The following is a 13,687-nucleotide window of genomic DNA, read 5'->3' on the forward strand; positions in this document are numbered from 1 at the left end:
TGTGAGTGTGAGTGTGTGTGTGAGGAGTGTATATAGCAAAGCCCCTTCCCCTCAAAATAATTTACACACACACACACACACACACACACACACACACACACACACACACACACACACACACACACACACACACACACACACACACACACACACACACACACACACACACACACACACACACACACCAAGCCTCTTCCCATACTCGTTCCCAACTCACCCCTTCCTCTCTCTCTCTCTCTCTCTCTCTCTCTCTCTCTCTCTCTCCTTCCTTCCTCCCTCTCTCTCTCCTGTCGTCACGTGAGCCGCGGCTATGAGCTCATTCCTGTCAGCCAAGTGCAGTGAGCAGGGAGAGAGACACTGCTGCTCCCTCATCTCCACTCTGGTCCATCTGAGGGGCTCTAACAGCCCAGCAGGAGACACCAAATCTGGGCAGGAGCCTTACCACCTCCCCCTTTCTGTCTGCTTGATCCCCTGGGCCAGGCACTGCGTGCTTAGGGCGTGTGTGTTTGCACGTGTGTGTGTGAGAGAGGAGCCAAGTCGGTCACACAGACAGCAGGAAAACGAGCCGAGGCAGCATCCATCTACCATCTACCACATCAGAACGAGAGGAGAGAGGGAGGAAGGAAGGATAGAGCGGTAGAATAAGAGACTAATTGCTGGTGCTGCAGACGGAGGCATGGAGGAGAGGTGTGTGTCAGCCATGTGTGTGTGGAGCTGAGGCGTCAGTCACTGGCTCCGGCGAACGGACGGTCGGAGGGAAGGAGGACTGGAATGTGGATGTTGCCTGCCTGTCAGAGGGAAACGAAGCTGTGAGCTGGGGCTTGCAGGCAGATCTCTCTCTGTGTCTCTGTGTCTCTTTCTCTCCTCCCTGCACACAGAGGAAAGAAACATTAGCTGCTAGCTCCATCTCTCCGCTGCTCTGCTCAGCCGACGCTCTATCTCTCTCTCCCTCTCCTCTCGCATCCCTTCATCTCTCTGCTCCAACCACAGTCTCCCTGGAAATGATCTCACACTGGATGTTGCAGTCAGACACTGCTCTGCACGCTGAATAGCATCGGCTTGCACTAGGAATTTACTAATCAGGTATTTATGCATTTTGTATGTGTTTATAGTGTGTGTGTATGTATATATGTATATTCATCGATATGTATGTGAATGTGCCTGTTTGAATTGAGAGTGTATCCTTCTTGTTGCTTCCTCCCCTCCCCCTCCCTCTCGCGGCTCGCAGGCTCACATTCATGTGGACTTTTATGGTTCTATGATGGAATCATCACCCGGTATTGTAGAATTGTACATATCTGTAGAGGATACAGTCAGAGGGCATGTTGATTTCATTAGGATTCTCCATCTAGTTATTCTTTCTAGACAAATACTGAGGCAAATATCTGCACATAGCGCACATCTGTTTTTCCCTCTCTCCAGTTTGCAATTTCACACGCTATCTTTTCAGCATCAGTGAGAAGACATGTGAGCTGCTCTTGCTGTGTGTTTCACAGTAGGAATATTCGATGAAGTATTGTGTGTGTCAGGCTGGGCAAAAGGCACAGAGATGTTCTGATTCATTAAGAAAAATAGGCTGCTGAGAGAGAGAGAGAGAGAGAGAGAGAGAGAGAGAGAGAGAGAGAGAGAGAGGGAGAAGAGAGAGAGGGAGAAGAGAGAGAGAGGGAGAAGAAAGAGAGAGAGGGAGAAGAGAGAGAGGGAGAAGAGAGAGAGAGAGAGGGGGAAGAGAGAGATGGAGGAGAGAGAGAGAGAAGGAGAAGAGAGAGAGAGGGAGAAGAGAGAGAGAGGGAGAAGAGAGAGAGAGGGAGAAGAGAGAGAGAGAAGGAGAAGAGAGAGAGAGGGAGAAGAGAGAGAGAGGGAGAAGAGGGAGATGGAGGAGAGAGAGAGAAGGAGAAGAGAGAGAGAGAGGGAGAAGAGAGAGAGGGAGAAGAGAGAGAGAGGGAGAAGAGAGAGAGAGGGAAAAGAGAGAGAGAGGGAGAAGAGAGAGAGAGAGGGAGAAGAGAGAGAGAGGGAGAAGAGAGAGAGGGAGAAGAGAGAGAGAGGGAGAAGAGAGAGAGAGAGGGAGAAGAGAGAGAGAGGGAGAAGAGAGAGAGGGAGAAGAGAGAGAGAGCTGGGAGGATCTGGTCGGTTGAGCGTTATGGCAACATTTTGGTTGGCTACCTCAACGTGGTTTGGTTATGTGAACGTTACATGAACATTATAGCAGTGTTCCTCAGTGCATTCTGTCTCGAGGTAATCCAGTGTAATCTAGGTTAGCAGCTGGTAGATAGTACAGCATATAAATGTAATTACAAGAGACAGTATAGACTACACTGGCAGAGACAGTATATAAGTTAGATTACTAGAGAAAATGTATAGGTTAGATTAGTAGAGATATTATATATGTTACATTACTATAGACATTATATAGGCTAGATTACTGGAGATAGTTCATGGGTTAGATTAGTAGAGACAGTATATAGGTTAGATTACTACAGCAGTATATAGGTTAGATTAGTAGAGGTAGTATATAGGTTACATTACTATAGACATTATATAGGCTAGATTACTGGAGATAGTTCATAGGTTAGATTAGTAGAGACAGTATATAGGTTAGATTACTGGAGATAGTTCATAGGTTAGATTAGTAGAGACGGTATAAAGATTTGATTACTACAGCAGTATATAGGTTGGATTACTACAGCAGTATATAGGTTAGATTACTAGAGACGGTATATAGATTAGATTACTACAGACAGTATATACATTAGACTACTAGAGACACTATACAAGTTAGATTAGTAGAGACAGTATATGGGTTAGATTACTAGTGACAGTATATGGGTTAGATTACTAGTGACAGTATATGGGTTAGATTACTAGAGACAGTATACAAGTTAGATTAGTAGAGACAGTATATAAATTAGATTAGTAGAGACAGTATATAAATTAGATTAGTAGAGACAGTATATAAATTAGATTAGTAGAGACAGTATACAGGTTAGATCACTAGAGACAGTATACAGGTTAAATTAGTAGAGACAGTATATGGGTTAGATTACTAGAGACAGTATACAAGTTACATTACTAGAGACAGTATACAAGTTAGATTAGTAGAGACAGTATATAAATTAGATTAGTAGAGACAGTATTTAGGTTAGATTACTAGAGACAGTATACAGGTTAAATTAGTAGAGACAGTATATTGGTTAGATTACTAGTGACAGTATATAGGTTAGATTACTAGACAGCATACAGGTTAGATTAGTAGAGACAGTATATAAATTACATTAGTAGAGACAGTATACAGGTTAGATCACTAGAGACAGTATGTAGGTTAGATTACTAGAGACAGCATACAGGTTAGATCACTAGAGACAGTATATAAATTAGATTAGTAGAGACAGTATACAGGTTAGATCACAAGAGACAGTATACAGGTTAAATTAGTAGAGACAGTATATTGGTTAGATTACTAGTGACAGTATATAGGTTAGATTACTAGACAGCATACAGGTTAGATTAGTAGAGACAGTATATAAATTACATTAGTAGAGACAGTATTTAGGTTAGATCACTAGAGACAGTATATAGGTTAGATTACTAGAGACAGCATACAGGTTAGATTACTAGAGACAGTATATAGGTTAGATTAGTAGAGGCAATATATTGGTTAGATTAGTAGTGACAGTATATAGGTTAAATTAGTAGAAACAGTATATGGGTTAGATTACTAGAGACAGTATTTAGGTTAGATTAGTAGAGACAGTATAAAGGTTAAATTAGTAGAAACAGAATATAGGTTAAATTAGTAGAGACAGTATTTAGGTTAGATTACTAGAGACAGTATAAAGGTTAAATTAGTAGAGACAGTTTTTAGGTTAGATTAGTAGAGACAGTATATAGGTTAGATTAGTAGAGACAGTATATAGGTTAGATTAGTAGAGACAGTATTTAGGTTAGATTAGTAGAGACAGTATATAGGTTAGATTACTAGAGACAGTATTTAGGTTAGATTAGTAGAGACAGTATTTAGGTTAGATTACTAGAGACAGTATTTAGGTTAGATTAGTAGAGGCAATATATTGGTTAGATTAGTAGTGACAGTATATAGGTTAAATTAGTAGAAACAGTATATGGGTTAGATTACTAGAGACAGTATTTAGGTTAGATTAGTAGAGACAGTATAAAGGTTAAATTAGTAGAAACAGAATATAGGTTAAATTAGTAGAGACAGTATTTAGGTTAGATTACTAGAGACAGTATAAAGGTTAAATTAGTAGAGACAGTATATAGGTTAGATTAGTAGAGACAGTATATAGGTTAGATTAGTAGAGACAGTATTTAGGTTAGATTAGTAGAGACAGTATATAGGTTAGATTACTAGAGACAGTATTTAGGTTAGATTAGTAGAGACAGTATTTAGGTTAGATTACTAGAGACAGTATTTAGGTTAGATTAGTAGAGACAGTATTTAGGTTAGATTACTAGAGACAGTATTTAGGTTAGATTAGTAGAGACAGTATATAGGTTAGATTTCAGCAATGAGGCCTGAGGGGATGTGGTATACAGTATGGCCAATATACCACAGCTAAGGGCTGTTGTTTCGTACGACGCAACGTGGAATGCCTGGATACAGCCCTTCGCCGTGCTATATTGTCCATACAGTATATCACAAACCCCTGAGGTGCCTTTTTGCTATTATTAACTGGTTACAAACATGTCTTCTACCGCTGCTGTGTCTTCTACCGTACTTCCCATTCTCTTTGCTGATGATACCAATTAGATTTTAGCACCCAAAAATGTTGATTCACTAGTTAATGAAGCCAACTCAGGCATGGACACATTTTCTGAATGGTACCAGATAAACAAATTATCTTTACATTCTAAAAAATCCTACTTTATTGTATTCACTAGTAAGAATAAGAAATATTGTAAAATAAATTGCCAGAATCTTAATTGGTGGGAATGAAATGGAACAAGTCACATCCACTAGATTCCTTGGAGCTCTAATTGATGGAAAGTTATCCTGGAAAGATCATATTCAATTTGTCTGCAGCAAAGTGATGAAATCTGTTGGTATCATCAGAAAGATTAGTGGTCAGGCTTGCTTCCTAACTCTATACTATAGTTTCATTTACTCATATCTCATTTACTGTAATATTGTCTGGGCCAGTACATATGCCTCCTACCTACACAAATGACTCATCATACACAAGACATATACTAGCCACTTCCTCTAATTATCTGGAACCATCTGCACCTTTCTTTAAGACACTCAATATCTTGTCTATTTACAACATTAATGTTCGCCAATTATGCACTTTCATCTACAAATACTTCCCAGACAGTTTAACTAAACCCTTCAATGGATTCTTCCAGGTTCATTCTGAAATCCATCTATATAACACAAGACACTGTGATAACCTTCACCCTCCCCACTGCCGCACCTCACATAGTCAATTCTCTATCAAATACAGAGGTACCATACTCTGGAATTCTTACATTGCCAAAACATCATCATCCCTCAATAACTCCAAGCGAAGACTGTCAGCCTGATGAACCAAACTACTCAGTAATCTCCTCCATATAGCATAACTCTCACACACTCACATGCACACACTCACATGCACACACTCACATGCACACACTCAGATGCACACACTCAAATTTTTAATTAGTAGGTTTGTTATCTGTTTTAACAAACCTTTTTTATTTTGGTACTTATGTGTTGTATATTGTTTTGTGTGATGAGGTTTCATAAAAACCCTTTAATGAAAAAACACACTGTTTCCAACCACACTGTTTTAAAAAAAATTTGTATATCACTTGTTTTCTTTGGTGCAATTAAATAAATAATTAGAGCAGTAAAAACAAATCCCTTGTCATATATGGTCTGATATACCACGGCTGTCAGCCAATCAGCATTCAGGGCTCGAACCACCCAGTTTGTAATAGTAGATATTCAACACCAGATATATAGTCTATAGATGAGGTGATCTCCCCCTTACTATTGAAAGCATATTAAAACTCATTCAGGATTGGTGGGTCCCCTGTTGGACAGTTGAGCTAACGTAGGCTAATGCGATTAGCATGAGTTTGTAAGTAACAACAACATTTCACAAGACATAGACATATCTGATATTGGCAGAAAGATTAAATTCTTGTTAGTCTAACTGGACTGTCCAATTTACAGTAGCTATTACAGTGAAAGAATACCATGCTATTGTTTGAGGAGAGTGCACAGTTTTGAACATGAAAACTTTATTAATAAACAAATTAGGCACATTTGGGCAGTCTTGATACAACATTTGAACTTTGCACATGCACTGCTGCCATCTAGTGGCCAATATCTAAATTGCACCTGGGCTGGAATAATACATTATGGCCTTTCTCTTGCATTTCAAAGATGATTGTTTGTATTATCTTTTTCCAGATCTAATGTGTTATATGTTCCTACATTCCTTTCACATTTCCACAAACTTCAAAGTGTTTTCTTTCAAACGTTACCAAGAAAATGCATATCCTTGCATCAGGGCCTGAGCTACAGGCAGTTAGATTTGGGTATGTCATTTTAGGCGAAAATTGAAAAAAAGGGGCAGATCCTTAAGAGGTTTTAAGCATCTAGGGGTAAAAAACGCTGTATCTATCCAGTCAAATATAGAGCTGTAGATATAGCATATGGATTAGACTGGTAGATTTGCAGCACATGAATTAGACTGCTAGATATACAGCATAGAGATTCGACTGCTAGATATACAGCATAGAGATTAGACTGCTAGATATACAGCATAGAGATTAGACTGCTAGATATACAGCATAGAGATTCGACTGCTAGATATACAGCATAGAGATTAGACTGCTAGATATACAGCATAGAGATTAGACTGCTAGATATACAGCATAGAGATTAGACTGCTAGATATACAGCATAGAGATTAGACTGCTAGATATACAGCATAGAGATTACACTGCTAGATATACAGCATAGAGATTAGACTGGGTGGGTGCGCTGTGCTAATGATTACTGGGATAGTGGATGGGCGAGGGGCTATTATCACTGTTCTAGTGATGCGTACGCATACACACAGGCGTGCGCACACACACACACACACACACGCACACACAATCCCGCTGACATTATCCCCCACACACTCACACACTTATACACTTGACGCCAGACGTCAAGGGGCATGATATTACACTGATCATCATGTTCCTCCATCAATAGAATTCATGTGGTGACGGATAGAGAGCAGTCGGGCTGTGACTCAGGTGTGTGAAAGAGAGGGAGAGGGAAAGGGAGAGACCGAGAGAGAGAGAGACTGAGTGAGAGTGAGAGAGAGAGAGGGGGGAGTGGGAGAAAGAGAGATAGAGAAAGGAGGGGAGTGGGAGAGAGAGAGAGAGAGAGAGAGAGAGAGGGAGAGAGAGGGAGAGAGAGGGGGAGAGAGAGAGAGAGAGAGAGAGAGAGAGAGAGAGAGAGAGAGAGAGAGAGAGAGAGAGAGAGAGAGAGAGAGAGAGCCATCACCTACAGAGACATGAACCTGGAGAAGAGTCCCTTAAGCAAGCTGGTCCTGTTCACAAACACAAACACACCCCACAGAGCCCCAGGACAGCAACACAATTAGACCCAACCAAATCATGAGAAAACAAAAAGATAATTACTTGACACATTGGAAAGAATTAACAAAAAAACTGAGCAAACTAGAACGCTATTTGGCCCTAAACAAAGAGTACACAGTGGCAGAATACCTGACCACTGTGACTGACCCAAAATTAAGGAAAGCTTTGACTATGCACAGACTCATTGAGCATAGCCTTGCTGTTGCGAAAGGCCACCGTAGGCAGACATGGCTTTCAAGAGAAGACAGGCTATGTGCACACTGCCCACAAAATGAGGTGGAAACTGAGCTGCACTTCCTAACCTCCTGCCCAATGTATGACCATATTAGAGACACATATTTCCATCAGATTAAACAGATCCACAAAGAATTCGAAAACAAGTAATATAATATCTTTATTATTTGGAAACTTCTGTATGTCTAATGTTAACTGTTCATTTTTATTGTTTATTTCACTTTTGTATATTATCTACCTCACTTGCTTTGGCAATGTTAACATATGTTTCCCATGCCAATAAAGCCCCTTGAATTGAATTGAATTGAATTGAGAGAGAGAGAGAGAGAGAGAGAGAGAGTGAGAGAGAGAGAGAGAGAGAGAGAGAGCGAAAGAGAGGAAGAGAGAGAGAGCGAGAGAGAGAGAGAGAGAGAGAGAGAGAGAGAGAGGAAGATAGAGGGGGAGTGGGAGATGGTGAGAGGGGGAGAGAGAGAGAGACCGAGAGAGAGAGAGAGAGAGAGAGAGAGAGAGAGAGAGAGAGAGAGAGAGAGAGAGAGAGCAAAGAGAGAGAGAGAGAGAGAGAGAGAGAGAGAGAGAGAGAGAGAGAGAGAGAGAGAGAGGAAGATAGAGGGGGAGTGGGAGAAAGTGAAAGAGGGAGGGGGGAGAGAGAGAGAGACTGAGAGAGAGACCGAGAGAGAGAGAGAGAGAGAGAGAGAGAGAGAGAGAGAGAGAGAGAAGGAAAGGAGGGAAAGGAGATAACTAGTCAGTTGCACAACTGAATGCATTCAACCAAAATAAGTCTTCTGCATTTAACCCAACCCCTCTGAATCAGAGAGGTGCGGGGGGCTGCCTTAATTGATATTTTTGCATCTGTAACTTTCTCACTCATCATTATTCACGATTCATTCAGGACTATCTGTAATCATAGTAGCATCCACATTAATGTAGAAGTGTTTAGAAACACATTCTAATCGTATTTATAATAAAAGTGACTCCACAATGACACAATATACCATTATTTTCTATTGGGCACAAAATAATCTGAAACACAACCAAAAGAAACAACAAATGCATCCAACAAGTTTGTGTAAGATTAATGTAATCATTGCGTGCTAGGAATATGGGACCAAATACTACACGTTTGACTACTTTAATACACATATGTGAATTTGTCCCAATACTTTTGGTCCCCTAAAATGGGGGGACTATGTACAAAAAGTGCTGTAATCTCTAAACGGTTCACCCGATATGGATGAAAATACCCTCAAATTAAAGGGGACATTCGGCACTTTAACCTCATAGTCATTGTATATTTTGAAATCCAAAGTGTTGGAGTACAGAGCCAAAACAACAATATGTGTCACTGTCCCAATAATTTTGGAGGGCACTATAGTTCTCTGGGACAGTGATGGACTGGAACTAGAAAACAGCCTGGACATTTTTAACACATTTATTGCCTCAAAGCACCCATTATTGGCCAAACAATGATAGTTCTGTGCAAAGCCCCCAATTTAGACAGGCCCACCAGACTAAAGATGGACCAGCCCATCTGGCATTTGCCCTATGGCCAGTCCGTTTCTGCTCTGGGGGTTTCAGCTAGCTAGCGAAAGAGCACTGTTGTTTCAGTGTGTACAGCTAGGGACCAGAGTATTCCCTGATCACGTGACCTGACCAGGACCCTGGTTAGAAGCTAGTTTTTCACATGGTCAAGAAAAACCCATAGCTTGATATGACAGGTATAAGTTGAGTTGGGTGTGATATAATGTACTGTATTAGGTCATTGTTGGCAGTGAGGGAAGCAAAAGTAATTCCGCTACTCAAGAATAGTAAAGACCCTTTTACTGGCTTAAATATCCGACCAATCAGCCTGTTACCAACCCTTAGTAAACTTTTGGGAAAAATTGTGTTTGATCAGATACAATGCTATTTAACTGTAAACAAATTGACAACAGACTTTCAGCACGCTTATAGGGAAGGACATTCAACAAGCAGCGCACTTACACAAATAACTGATGATTGGCTGAGAGAAATTGCTAAACAAAAACAATTGGGAGCTCTTTTGTTAGACTTCAGTGCAGCTTGAGACATTATCGATCATAGTCTGCTCAAATCGAATTTTATTGGTCACATACACATGGCTAGCAGATGTCATTGCGAGTGTAGCGACATGCTTGTGGAAAAATGTATGTTTTATGGATTTACACCCCCTGCTATATTGTGGATAAAGAGTTACCTCTCTAACAGAACACAGAGGGTGTTCTTTATTGGAAGCCTCTCCGACATAATCCAGGTAGAATCAGGAATTCTCCAGGGCAGCTGTCTAGGCCCCTTATTTTTCAATCTTTATTAATGACATGCTACTGGCCTTGAGTAAAGCCATTGTGTCTATGTATGCGAATGACTCAACACTATACACGCCAGCTACTACCGCAAGTGAAATCACTGTAACACTTCACAAAGAGTTGTAGTTAGTTTCAGAATGGGTGGCAAGGAATCAGTTATAATACATATTTCAAAAATGAAAAGTGTTGTATTTGGGACAAATGCTTCACTAAACCCTAAACCTCAACCAAGTCTTGTAATAAATAATGGCAAATTGAGCAAGTGGATGTGACTAAACTGCTTTGAGTAACCCTGGATTGTAAACAGTTATGGTCAAAACATGTTGATACAACAGTTGCTAAGACGGGGAGCAGTCTGTCCATAATAAAGTGTTGCTATGCCTTTTTAACAGCACTATCAACAAGGAAGGTCCTACAGACTCTAGTTTTGTCGCACCTGGACTACTGTTCAGTTGTGTGGTCAGGTGCCACAAAGAGGGACCTCGTAAAATTACAATTGGCTCAGAATAGGGCAGCACGGCTGGCCCTTAAATGTACACGAAGAGCTAACATGAATAATATGCATGTACATCTCTCATGGCTCAAAGTGGAGAAGCGATTGACAACATCATTACTTATTTTTGTAAGAAGTGTTGACATGCTGAATGAACGGAGGTGTCTGTTTAAACTACTAGCACACAGCTCGGACACCCATGCATTCCCCACGAGACATGCCACCAAAGGTCTCTTCACAATCCCCAAGTCAAGAACAGACTATGGGAGGTGCACACAGTACTACATAGAGCCATGTCTATATGGATCTTTATTCCACATCAGGTAACACCTTAAAAATACACCTTATGGAACAGCGAAGACTATGAAGAGACACACAGGCACAGACACACATACACATGATAAGACATGCACTCTACACAAACGTACACATGGATGTTGTATTGTAAATTGTATATAACTGCCTTAATGTTGCTGGACTCCTGCCTTGGCAGCAGCTAATGGGTATCCTTAAAACATACAAGCACAAATACAGGATTCACCAGTGAATTAGCTGTAACTGGGGGGTTCCAGATCAGCTCTGATAAGCAGTCAAATATATAGTTTGACTTTCTGGTTTATTTAGGAAGCTAATCATGACTATGGGTTGTTGTTTGTCAAGACAATTATACCATTCCAATTTCAAGTCTATATTTCTTGAAAAGATGGAGTTTTTTCTGAATATTAAAGACAGCTGGCTACCTCATTGATCCAGCTTTCTGGAACAGCCCTCATGTGACATCTGTCCCATCTGCTGATTGGTTAGGAAGCCATGTTAGTAATCAATCTGTGATTAGCTGTTTCGGTGAAAAATGTCTGCCATCTCTCTCGCTCATGCCCACAGATCATTGCCCATCTAATTTGATTATATAAAAATCTCTCCTGGGTCCCATAAAGAGATTTGCATATGAAGGTTTCCTGAGGGAGAGAGAGGGAGAATGTTTCATTTGTCAAACCCTAACTTGCCGATTCGGATGTAGCATTTCATAAAGGGAAACTCAGCTGTTTAATATGAACGTTGAGTCGCTGTATCACTCCCAGATTCCCAGATACATAGTGCTCTGTGGTTGAAGGCTCTCTTTCTGATCAAAGCTGAAACAGCCACAAGAGTCAGAACAGACTACAGGTACAATATCCACTAAGTCAGTAGTCACAGTCAGAGCAGACTACAGTTACAATATCCACTAAGTCAGTAGTCACAGTCAGAGCAGACTACAGTTACAATATCCACTAAGTCAGTAGTCACAGTCAGAGCAGACTACAGTTACAATATCCACTAAGTCAGTAGTCACAGTCAGAGCAGACTACAGTTACAATATCCACTAAGTCAGTAGTCACAGTCAGAGCAGACTACAGTTACAATATCCACTAAGTCAGTAGTCACAGTCAGAGCAGACTACAGTTACAATATCCACTAAGTCAGTAGTCACAGTCAGAGCAGACTACAGTTACAATATCCACTAAGTCAGTAGTCACAGTCAGAGCAGACTACAGTTACAATATCCACTAAGTCAGTAGTCACAGTCAGAGCAGACTACAGTTACAATATCCACTAAGTCAGTAGTCACAGTCAGAACAGACTAGAGGTACAATATCCACTAAGTCAGTAGTCACAGTCAGAGCAGACTACAGTTACAATATCCACTAAGTCAGTAGTCACAGTCAGAGCAGACTACAGTTACAATATCCACTAAGTCAGTAGTCACAGTCAGAGCAGACTACAGTTACAATATCCACTAAGTCAGTAGTCACAGTCAGAGCAGACTACAGTTACAATATCCACTAAGTCAGTAGTCACAGTCAGAGCAGACTACAGTTACAATATCCACTAAGTCAGTAGTCACAGTCAGAGCAGACTACAGTTACAATATCCACTAAGTCAGTAGTCACAGTCAGAGCAGACTACAGTTACAATATCCACTAAGTCAAAGTAGTCACAGTCAGAGCAGACTACAGTTACAATATCCACTAAGTCAGTAGTCACAGTCAGAGCAGACTACAGTTACAATATCCACTAAGTCAGTAGTCACAGTCAGAGCAGACTACAGTTACAATATCCACTAAGTCAAAGTAGTCACAGTCAGAGCAGACTACAGTTACAATATCCACTAAGTCAAAGTAGTCACAGTCAGAGCAGACTACAGTTACAATATCCACTAAGTCAAAGTAGTCACAGTCAGAGCAGACTACAGTTACAATATCCACTAAGTCAAAGTAGTCACAGTCAGAGCAGACTACAGTTACAATATCCACTAAGTCAGTAGTCACAGTCAGAGCAGACTACAGTTACAATATCCACTAAGTCAAAGTAGTCACAGTCAGAGCAGACTACAGTTACAATATCCACTAAGTCAGTAGTCACAGTCAGTGCAGACTACAGTTACAATATCCACTAAGTCAAGTAGTCACAGTCAGAGCAGACTACAGTTACAATATCCACTAAGTCAAGTAGTCACAGTCAGAGCAGACTACAGTTACAATATCCACTAAGTCAAAGTAGTCACAGTCAGAGCAGACTACAGTTACAATATCCACTAAGTCAAAGTAGTCACAGTCAGAGCAGACTACAGTTACAATATCCACTAAGTCAAAGTAGTCACAGTCAGAGCAGACTACAGTTACAATATCCACTAAGTCAAAGTAGTCACAGTCAGAGCAGACTACAGTTACAATATCCACTAAGTCAGTAGTCACAGTCAGAGCAGACTACAGTTACAATATCCACTAAGTCAGTAGTCACAGTCAGAGCAGACTACAGTTACAATATCCACTAAGTCAAAGTAGTCACAGTCAGAGCAGACTACAGTTACAATATCCACTAAGTCAGTAGTCACAGTCAGAGCAGACTACAGTTACAATATCCACTAAGTCAAACTAGTCACAATAGTGAGGGTACAGTTACTAAAGATAGTTTAGAAAAAAATACATATTGTTTACCCGGTGACTAACAGTACAGTATTTACAGTGGTGTCACAAGTCAAAGAACAGTCGGAATAGTA

At 40.6% G+C, this 13,687-nt stretch overlaps 1 protein-coding gene across 2 annotated transcripts in view; it reads left to right on the forward strand.

Moving 5' to 3' along the window:
* The first annotated feature begins 309 nt into the window (after positions 1-309).
* Positions 310-13,687, forward strand: part of LOC106592186 (protein unc-13 homolog C) — a 177,639-nt gene continuing 164,261 nt past the window's right edge. For both annotated transcript variants that reach the window (XM_045689345.1, XM_045689346.1), the window contains exon 1: positions 310-1,083. The gene's annotated coding sequence lies outside the window, so the exon portion shown is untranslated. The remainder of the gene's footprint in view (positions 1,084-13,687) is intronic.

The sequence above is a fragment of the Salmo salar genome, chromosome ssa11 (assembly GCF_905237065.1).
Source record: "Salmo salar chromosome ssa11, Ssal_v3.1, whole genome shotgun sequence".
Classification (NCBI taxonomy): Eukaryota; Metazoa; Chordata; class Actinopteri; order Salmoniformes; family Salmonidae; genus Salmo; species Salmo salar.